The sequence below is a fragment of the Daphnia pulicaria genome, chromosome 7 (genome assembly GCF_021234035.1).
Source record: "Daphnia pulicaria isolate SC F1-1A chromosome 7, SC_F0-13Bv2, whole genome shotgun sequence".
Taxonomy (NCBI): domain Eukaryota; kingdom Metazoa; phylum Arthropoda; class Branchiopoda; order Diplostraca; family Daphniidae; genus Daphnia; species Daphnia pulicaria.
In genome coordinates this window covers 3,144,154-3,153,322 of record NC_060919.1, presented here as the reverse complement: position 1 = coordinate 3,153,322, position 9,169 = coordinate 3,144,154, and the positions used below count along the sequence as shown (strand labels likewise).

At 39.4% G+C, this 9,169-nt stretch overlaps 1 long non-coding RNA gene across 1 annotated transcript; it reads left to right on the top strand.

Moving 5' to 3' along the window:
* The first annotated feature begins 4 nt into the window (after positions 1–4).
* On the top strand, positions 5–8,987 carry LOC124350439. The gene is made up of 4 exons (XR_006920959.1): positions 5–517; positions 621–719; positions 8,659–8,853; positions 8,924–8,987. It is a non-coding gene; the product is annotated as an uncharacterized LOC124350439 (long non-coding RNA).
* The last annotated feature ends 182 nt before the right edge of the window (positions 8,988–9,169 follow it).

Here is a 9,169-nt window from a genome sequence, read left to right as displayed (position 1 = left end):
CACAGTTGAAAGAGAGAGGGGAAATGTCTGGGGGTATAAAACAACTGTTAAAATACTGTTTCGAGCTGTGCTCAGGAATGTGTTGGCTGATTGAGGAAACTCACGAGACCGATAGCGAAAATTGGAAAACCACACACGCAGGTGAACCACTAATGGGTCGCCTACAGACGACGGGATTTTTCAAACCGTTTGGTTGTTTTCTTTTTCAAGAGTCCACACTGTTGCCGATCCGTTAATGGTCGTATAAAACCTAAGAAAAATCATTAACCGATTATTTCAGAGCCCTTCTTTTTTTCCCTCCAACTTGAAAAATTTTTATTTTCAATTTCTGTTATTTCCTGCCGGGAGAAACGATCGAAATCGAAACTATTTTGGAAATTAAAGATGGAGGCGAAGGAAAGAGGAGGGCTGAAGAATTAACCCGCCAAACACTTTTAGTCTGCAGCCGGTGACCCCCCATCACTTTCTACCAGATTCTCAGTGCCTAAACATGCCTATGGTGTGGAACAAAAATAAGGTAAGTCGGCATATATTTCCTTTAAGGATGTTTCTCTACTCACGCCATGTGTTGAATGAACGTTTATTGAATACTAAACAGCAGTCATCAATCTTTTACACAGGGAGAGACCTGTCATAAGAGCACGTTGTTTGTGTGTGCGTACCGTACCGCCATGGCATATCTCGTCGAAGGAAGATGGCTGCCGGAATTTTTTCAAAAAGTAAGATGATCTATTCTATTCTCTCTTGTTTCTTTTCAATCGAATTTCGATATACATACATCAGCAATTGTGAGCGATGGGTATTTAACGGCCGTTGCCATGTGTAAAGTTGTCTGGTCGTTTTGATATTGACCTTCAACTCGGTTGAGAGTTTTGGTCGGGGTGTCATGGCTGACGGAGCTCACGCTATTCCAGATCTCTAACACAGCAAACAAACTATATACCATATGGTCTCTTCTTCTTCTTCCCATTTTAACTTGTCTGACGTCTTTTCTGATGGAAGAAGAAGAAGAGAATCGTTTGAAACGTGATGGACGAGGCTGTTGACTCTATTCTTCTCCCATTTCTTTTTTCTTTTAACTGAGCGGTTGGTTGATTCCGATGAAAGCCACTGATGATAAATATATACCCCGACCGGTGGTGGTGTGGAATCTTTCCTCTTTTAAACAGCAGCCGTGAAAAAAAAAAGAATTTCTTTTTTTAAATATTTCATTGATAAGAATTGATAAAGAAAAAAAACGAAACGGAAATGAAATATCGTCAGCAATTTTGAAATCTTGTCGATCTCATCACACCTGTCAAAATGGCCGCTCTACATAAAAGGTGTCCAATAGCACCTGTCGACATTTCCCATCGCCCAAAACCTTTTTTTCAATTTTTACTTTTTTGTTTTTCGTGAAAAATGAATTCCGACGTGTCGTTCAACTCACGCCTCGAGGGTTAAAACAAGTTAATTAACAGGTTAGACTAACTACGATCTATGTGATGGACGGTAGCTGACAGCTACTGTGTCTAAATCATTTGAACTAAGAAGAAAGGATGATGGCGGCTCGATGATCATTTTTTCCTAACAGTAAAAAATGTATCGCTTTGCCAAACAACAAACGCCGTTTATTATTTATTATTATTATTATTATTTTCCTCTGGCGAGACATGTGGAGCAAGACGAAAGAAAAGATACCGGTGTCTTCTTCTTTTTAAAAGACTTAAAACTGCCATCGAAAAAGTCAATTTTGGACATTGACGTGACCCTGACCCGAATCCTTCCTGTGTGTACATTTATCTTTCCCCTCAGACTACACCTTAGCTGTTGCAATACTAACAGGATTATTTCTTGTCTTGGCCTGATTCCTCCTCAACTACTTTACCTGGAGGCAGTGGATGCACTTTGCTGAGTTTCCTCCCGACTGGATCTCCATCCATCCTCCTCCTCTTCTTCCCTGGATGTTGTGTAGTTTAATTGACTGTGTGGATGTAGCGGAACAACCAGGGAAGAAGGAACGGAACATACGGTTGTTTGTTTCTGTTCGGGGGGAGCGCTTGTCCTCCATTTAGCTGGGCCGATGGTGCGCCCCGCCACCACCAAAGAAATTGTTCCGATATAATTGTTCTAACTGGATGATATCATTCGGTAAAGAACAGCAGGTTACAAGAACAATAACAAAATGTCGGGAGTTTTTTCTTCTTTTTTTTAAATATCGGGAAATGGGTCGTGCGGAAATGGGAAGAAGAAGAAGAAGAAAAATTATTCTTTTGTGGCCGGTGTGTCGGCACGCAGTCCTTGGCGGGACTGATGGCCGTAGTGGTTCTTTTCTTTTTCTTTTCTTTTTCCACCTGTGTGTGTCCGCTAATTGAACTTCGCCTCATTCAAATTCTCACACACCCACACAGAGAGGAAACCCTTGGCCGGAATTACAACGACGTCACGACAAAATGAACAAGAGAGATGATTTAGCTGAAAAAATTGTACAAAATCGATTATTGACTTTCGTGTACAAAATCCCGCCAGCCCAAGGTCCGCCATTCAAAAACACACGAAAATTGTTGTCAGCGCGAAACCTTCGGTCGGTCGGGAAGATTTTTTTTCGTGAGTCGATCGTCAAAATTGACGTCACCTTCTTTCGCGTTTGTTGTTCCAATACCTTCGCTAAAAAAATACAGACAACAGCAAACAACTTTCTCCTGGTTACATACACGCCTCGTTTGTTGTTTGACTAAACAGCCACCACACGTGTTAACCAGCCGGTCTATTAAGAGATTCGCCCTTCGAAATACGAAACGATGTTTCGGTGACAAACAAAACGAAACTCTTTTAAAAAGGTTTTTTTTTTTTTTCAAGATTTTTCCATGAAATTTCGATTTTTCATTTTTCAAGGTACCGACCGACGCTGCTGTGCCAACCTCCGGGGGTAGAAGTTGTTGTTGTTATCCGGCCGGATGAGATCATCCATTGGCCTTTTGCTTAACGATGGAAGCGACCTGCTGTATTTTTATTTAGAGGCCGCTTGTTTTTTTTTATTTTATTTGAAGCTGCACAACATTTTTTCGTTGTGCAACTTTGAATTAATTGAGACGAAAAAGAAACAAAATGGTCGTTAACATTGAAGTCACGTGATCGTACGATTGTTTTTTTGTTTTTTTTTTTTTTTTTGGGGGGTGCCAGTTCGTGTCACGATGGAAGATGACGACAGGCTCTCACTCTCCTCTTAGTTGTTTGTTGTCGCAATGTCCGATGAGAAGAGTACAGTGTGTGACAGCCGGTGTTTTTATTTAGACACACCGGCCAGCAGCCAACTCTTTTTTGAGCTTGTTTCCAGTTTGGAACCCAATGATTCGACTCTCTGCGCATTAACTAATGAAGGTGGAATTCCTTTTTGCGTAGAAGAAGAAGAAGAAGAGAGAAAAAAAAATTACAAACGATGAAGTCATTCTCCTCGAAATAAACGAATAGAAGAAGAAGACAAACCGCGACCTTGATGGAGTCTGACGTCAACTTGCGACGCCAGCTCACAAAATATTGTTTTTTTTTTAAATCTTTTTTGGAAAAAATATCTAAAGAAGAGATAAATGATTTCGAAACCGAGCGATCGTGTCTCTTTTTTCTTGTTTCATCCAAATATTCAATAATCATATTTTTATTATTACGCAATGGAATTTTGGACGTAGTAAAAATAGTATTTTTTTTTTAAATTAAATTTGAACATTTTCCGGTTAAATTTCATATTTTTATAGTACGAGCCAGACAGACACTTACAAGTGTCTGTATGGCAAAAAGGAAATATTTTTAAGGACGTTTCGAGTGGGTAAGTCATCGAAATGTCCAGCCACACACTCGTCGATCCAAGGTGCTGTTTGATATCCATGAGGTTGAACTAAAGCACCGTCATGCAGAGATTGTCACGTATTGCCCCTCTACCTGCCCAGCAGACTCGTAATCCGCACCGAATGACATCCGCGTGAACAATCAAAAATTGGATATAAAAACAGGAAATCAAGTTAATCATTTACCTTGGGCAATATTTGGCCTTGCCCTGTGCGCAATATTAGCTCTCTAGGTCATCCTTCTTGCCAAATGAAATTCCCCAACTTTGTTCACTTTGTATAGGTACGAAATTTCGTTTGAAAATTAAGGCAAGTGCCCCGTTATACTGTAGGTAGACAATTAATAAATTGGAATTTTATTTCATTTTTCAACAATGAAAAAAAATACAAAAAATAAAAAAAAAAGAAGAAGGAAATAACGGAATCATTTTGGTACACGTTGTTTGATAATTTGTGACGTCATTCGGTGCCCATTTACCGCCGAGGCGGGTGCCTAGTTTGATACTTGTTTGTCTCTCGACTTCTTTTACAATTTTTCAATGGAATCGTCAATGTGTCGTCGCACATCGTTGATTGTCTTTTCCTCCCTTGGAAACAATGATGTCATTAAGTAAATATCGTAGGCGGCCCAATTGAAGTTCATTCAAAGTTGAACTTTTGACCAGAAAAAATTCTGTTTTTCTTTTTTACCGAATCAAAAGAAAATTGGGCGCTGTTTCTTTCGAAGAAAAAAAAAATCCGTTTGGTTGGGTGGTGGTGGTGCACCACAGGATCTGGTTCACTGTCACAACTCTGCAGGAGACAACTTGTGTTTCCTTTTTTCGCCACTGAATAACAACGAACAAAATGAGGTTTTTGTTGTTTGGGTTTGGTGCCGGGCTCTTCTTTTCCTTATGAGATGGTACATGTCCAGTTGGTTTTGTTGTCTTCTCGATCAATTATTCAGCCAACGCAACAATCGAGGTACATGTACGAGTTTATATCCAAAGAAGAAGAAGAAGAAGAAGAACAAGGCCAACAGGAAATCATAATCAAATAACCACAAAGTCCAGGCGCAAAAAAGAGGAAATAAAAAAAAGGGAAATATTTCTTATTCTTCTTCTTATTGTGTGAATGTGAGCGGGTCTAGTCCGTTTTCTTGTTAGTCACGGCCCTCACACACATACACACATATGCCCGGCTGGGGTGTTTTATCTATGCCAGGAAGTCGGGCGACAAGTTCACGAAATCAAAGAAGAAGAATAAAAGGGGCTCCCATTTTCTCTATCATTCTTCTGACTGCTTTTTGTTTATTATTACTATTATTGGATTATTGTTATTATTATTTGTCGTAACTTTGCTGCTGCTTCCTATATCCTTGCCGCTGGCCATCACCACTTGGTATTGTAGCTTAGAGAGCGAGCGAACACACGTACATATTATATACGACGATGACAACAACAGCGGGAATTTCAGTTTCCTCGGGGGCTCAGTTGCCAACGCGCGCAATACTTTTTTCTTTTCTTTCTTCAGGTTGGCTAATGTTTTCCCAGTATACCCGCCAACGACCAAGTATCCCGGGTGACGTTTACGTGAGTGGTATAGTAGTGAGTAGTTGTAGTACATTAAGAAATAAATTTTTTCAAGAGAGAGAGAGAGAGATAAGAGATGAATAATACAAGAAGGGCACTCTCCACCACACCGGGGTAGTAAAAAGAAATAGCCCGGGCGGAAGTCGTTTGCGCAATTTGAATGGTCCCCGCGGGCTAGCGCGCGAAAATTTGAAATAAAAAAAAAAAAGAAGATACTAAACTAGGGAAAGATGATGATGAAGGTTCTAGCTAGACACTCCCGTATATGTGTTATGGTTTTTTAAAAACTCTTCCGGTTCGGGTTAGGTAAAAAAAAAAGAAAGAAAAATTTGAATATTTGAATAAATAACTTCTTCTAACCAGTTTAGAATTTTTTTGAGCTGAAAAATTTGTGTTCGGTTCATCCGTGAAAATGTGTGTAGAGTCCAGTGGCAATCGGCGACTTAAACGAAGCGTGAAAAGTGAGGAAGGGATTGCCCTTTTGTTCTTGAACACGAAATAAACGCGCCATGGCCATTTTTTGTTTAACGAACGAACGAACGAACGAGACGCTCGAGTTGAGTCTCCGCAAAATAAAATAATGAGACGTTGAACAAGAAAGCCCGAAAGATGATCGATAATCCCGGATCCCCCCTCTACTTTTTTGGCGACATGTTGGCGCGATTTAAATTTATACGCAACGCATCGCATTTCACGAAACATCTTGTTCTTTGTGTCTTATCACAAATTGTCGTCCACAACTAGTTGACAAACGACTTTACTTTTTTTGGTTAAAGGGGGGGATTGGCCATTTTGATTTGTTTATTATCTGATCTTTCACCAGATCGTTTTCCGGTTGACCGGTGGACACGTGACATTTTTTTATGTCCAGTTGCCGGGAAGAAAAATTGACGCAATTGCAGGTGACAGAGTGTAGAGTAGATGCAGCTACTACTGAAGCAATCAAATGTTCCTCTTCTATTGTCCAGTCCGGTTATTTTTTGTTTTCCTTCTTTTCGTTCGTGCGTAATATGTGGCGGTTGCCGCACCTTGTATCTGGGTGCGCCCCCAAAAGTCCGTACACTACACAAACGGTTCCGTTGCGTCACTTTTTTCTCAGTCGGGTATGTATACACAATGGAGTGTAGATTGCCAAATTGTAACAAGTAACGTGATTTTAATCAATCAAAAGGGAAACAAAAAATGTCGCCCGGTTTTATTTTAAAAAAAAAAGACAATGGAAATTAAAGAAATGGTCGCCGCCGGGTTCCGCAATGATCTAACAGACAAGAGACCCAAGAAATCTTAAGGTTGTTTCATTTTTTTTTCCCACCCTCACACACACTCACGTGCACAGGCCGGAAGCTCAACGCATTCCTCTTTGTCACCGCTGGGCTATCAGTGTCGGTACCATCATCGTCCGTCCAGCAAGGCCGTTTCTCTCCTTCTTCTAATACGTCATCCATTTTTCTTATTTCCCCCATTTCTTAAATTTATTGTTTTGTTGTTTTTTTTATTTTTGTGTTTGAACTTGGCGCGGCCGGATTTCCCCTACACGATTGCAGAACCACTTGAAATTGACAAACAACAGCGAACCTCGAATGAACTTTGATTTTTTGGGTTTTATTTGAATTTAGCGGAGAAATAATAATGATTGCGATTGTTCCGGTGTTGACAGATTATGAGTAACGGTTCACTCCCGTCTTTTTTTTTTTGAATATTTATTTGTTTTTTAGTTTTTTTTTTTTACTTTGGCCGATAAATTTGGGTAATCACGGTCTAGACGACGCGACCTTTAGTTGTTTTTCCCTCTGATTTGCTCCTATCTTGTTCTCTCTCTAGCTCTGTCTTGTTAAAAAAATGCGCGTTGTAGTAAAAGTAGCGGATTGATGGGCGGACAAACACACACAAAAAAATAAATAAAATAAAACATAATTTTTTTTTTGTATTTTCCCGATAAAAAAGAAGAAGCCAAGAAACCGGTTGATTGGCGCCAACTTTGATAGCCGCGCGCCGCAATCTCTTTTTCACACAAATTTACACACACACGAGTACAGTAGGAGGGGGTTGAATTCCAAGCGCCTACCCGGATGGAATTAATGAATGTAAATAATTGAAATAATTATGACGTAAAAAAAAAACCCGAAGAAAATGAAAATGGTGACGCGAATTTTTGTAATTATTTGACGAATCATATTAATTCTTTATTTTTGTTTTTTTTTTTTTTTTTTTTGTGGCTGGAGCGCTGGAATTCATCGGATGCATCGGTGCAACGCAATCGCGCCCACAGATCGTCCGCGGATGACGAAAAAGTTGACAAAAACCAGGAAAAATGAAATAAGCAAACAAATTTGAAAGAGAGACAATGAACTCTCGGGATCACTCACTTGTCGTTACGTAAAAACGTAAAAAAAAATAAAAATAAATTCGATTAAAGTATTTTATTTCAGTCCCCCCTTCCTTTTTGGCTGACCTCTGAAATTCCGCTCAATCCGCGGAATGTCTTTTTATATTTTCAATTCCGACCCGACGTCGGTGAAATTTTCACGCAAGAATTCAGTATATATTTTCTTGTATTTTCCGTCGTCTTTTTTAATATTTTATTAAAACGTTAGGTACCGCAGAGAGGTATACCCATCCGGTTGCAATCGAGAAAACTGTTTCTTATTTTATTTTACATTTCACCGTTGCACTCTCTCGCCATTTTTTTCTTTTTCACTTGAAAAATGACAAAAATATAAAAATCAAATCGGCCAGGAATTTTATTAGGTCATTTGCCTCTTTCCATCACGGCCAGTTGACATGTCGGTAGGGAAAGATTTAAAAAAAAAAAAAAAATGGACGGACCACCATATCGAGTACCGAAGGAAGGTCGTTCACTGCCGTGGTGAATTCCTTTTGATTTTAAATTTTCTTTTTTGCCACCACCTTCCGTCAGATGTGAAAGATCAAACAGACAAACTTGCAACTATTTTCCTTTAGTCGTAAGAGTCGTAAAAATTTATTTTTGACAATTTTGGTTTTTTTATTTCGACGCCGGATCGACCGATCGACCCGTTTGTTGTCCTAATTATTGCGTCCGCCCTTTGGCGGGATTGGAGACCACGCACTGTAAATCAAATTGACACGAACGAACGGTTCGGGGAAAAACAAAAAACAAAAAATGTTTTGTCTGAATTTTTCGTGATTCGGTTGTGGGAAAAATGTTATTTGGTGTTTTTTTTGTTATTTCTTTCTTTGGTCATCGTATAATGATTTATTCCTCTATGTCTTTCGGTTGTTCCTAGTTTTTTCCCTACACACACACTCTTGAAAAATGACGTCGCTGCTCCAGTGTCTTATACAGGAGCCCGACTTGGCAATATTAGACGTGACGGGTGTGACTGTGTCCGGTGACCGTGTCGGCGCGGATGTTTGATGGGATGATTTTGATGATGATGGCGCCCCCGAAAATAAAAGAAAGAAAGAAAGAAGAAAACCAGGTGAAAATGCTAAGATAATCCACTACTACTGGCACTACTATATTATACAAGTTGTTGTATTCTTTTATAGCGTTTCCTTCGGTTCCTCTATCCACTTTTGGGCCTCTCACGAAAAGAAGGAAGAAGAAGAAGAAGAAGAAAATAAAAAGAAGAAACAGTTTGCTGGCCTTTTCCGCTACTTGAATCCATCGCTTGGAGGTGTACGTGTGTGTGCTTTAAGTCGTTTTTATCCGGCTATGTTTTTATTTCATTTTATTTTAAGGGAAATGATGATTAAAATAAGAAAAAATATTATAGACACCCTTAATCGGTTTCA